The sequence below is a fragment of the Limulus polyphemus genome, unplaced genomic scaffold (genome assembly GCF_000517525.1).
Source record: "Limulus polyphemus unplaced genomic scaffold, Limulus_polyphemus-2.1.2 Scaffold3703, whole genome shotgun sequence".
NCBI lineage: Eukaryota > Metazoa > Arthropoda > Merostomata > Xiphosura > Limulidae > Limulus > Limulus polyphemus.
Genome location: NW_013669313.1, coordinates 51,316 through 53,239, shown reverse-complemented (window position 1 = coordinate 53,239; position 1,924 = coordinate 51,316).

The following is a 1,924-nucleotide window of genomic DNA, read 5'->3' as shown; positions in this document are numbered from 1 at the left end:
CTTCCGTAACCGGTTAAATATAGTTAAGTATTGTTGTCCGAACTTTCGAGAAAAAGCATTTCCCGTACATATAAAAAAGGCCAAGGCCAAAAAAGAGAGCTTACAAGTCTGCAAGGAACCTGTTATAACCGTGTATACGCTATAAACGGTGATTTTGCTAACCTTTATCAACTGAAAAATATACGACATTTGACCAGGAATAGTTATAAATTTCGAACATCAGTGGATTCTCATCGAACGTTAGTATCTTTCCGAAAGTATTACTGAATTCTCATCGAACATTAGTATCTTTCCGAAAGTATTACTGAATTCTCATCGGACATTAGTGGTTTTATGAAAATATTATCCAACAGTTCAGTGTCTGACAAAGCTGGCAAGCTATATAAATATATTATTATGTTTTTTTTATAAGAGAAAACAGTTGTTTCATGTAATACTTCGTTTTTGGAATATATTATTTTAATATTTTAATTTTTCTGAAAATTTAAAACTGAAACCAAGCAGGATTTAAACTCATGACTGTGCTTACTAAGAAACCTTTTCAGTAATTATAGTCATATTTTGAAATATCATCTGGTTTCAGTTTTCACTTCTTTCAAAAATGTCTAAATATAAAAATAAGACATACCTATGCAATTCCTACGTTATGTAGCAATCAGTACAACATGAGAGCTGCCAAGTTATAGATGACAACAAAGGGATAAGTTCTGCATATGCCTGTGCCAAAAGAGTGCCTTCTCAGCGGGCTTATAGGTATCCTTGTGGTACTTCCTGCAGTTTACACTAATGTAGCTATCTATACAAGACCATAATGGAATAAACATCTCATTTTCAAAAGCTGTTGAATACATTTATCAATAAAAATATGGTATTTTTCTACCATGTTACAGAGATTTCCCAGTAGTGTTTACAATTCAATAAATATATGGAGCTTATGTCTTTTGCTATGGAAGAAATTTGCATATCAGCAGGAGTGAAGTGTATTAATCTTAAATAAAGGACAACCTATCGACTACAGGAGACTCAGCAGTTCTGCAGTTTTACTTAGAATAGTATTCAACTTCTGCATGAGAGGTGACTGCATCTTTAAAACAAGTTACATATGCTGAAAATTGATTTGATATTGTTACATATTACAATTTCGAATGGTCTAAAACTAAGTTAAATGATACTTTAAAATTTAATTTGGATTTAGCAGTTAAGTAAAAGCCGATATATATAGTCATCTTATGGTGTTTGCCAACTAGATTGATACACACGGTTTTCTTTTTTAACACAAATATGTTTTAATATACAAACAACAATACACTTTACAAAAACAGTTATTACAAATAGTTATTACGAACAATGATTTATATACAAAAGTTTCACGAACTTAAAAGCAATATAAAGTCTTCTTTCTAGTCTGGAACTTCTTCGATATTAATTACGAGTTGACGTAAATATAATTCACTAACAGGGAGCTAGCTAGCTTTGTCCTTCGTTATTCACCAGCCACACATGCCGAGTTTTCCACGATGAAGATATATAATGCTTTATTAAAAATAATAATGTCCAATGAGAATATACTGAAGTTAAATTATTTGTAATGTTCGAACTTTGTAAATGCTCCTAGTCAAATATCTGAAGTTTTTCGATTGATAAGTGTAATAACAATCACAATTATAGCTTCCGAGGTTTATATTATACCAACTATAGCACACCAATAATGTATACTCTCTTCTGGCGCGTCGCGTTGGTTATATTTATAGGCATGTGGAGGCTTTCTAGAAAATTCATATTATGTAACAATACAAAGCTACATTTAAGCATTTACGTACATACATATATTATTAATTGTTACTCTCGAGAATCTTCTACAACTTTGGAGAATAGGCGGGAATTTTGCAATACATATTTAACACTATAAACTATGCATATTTCT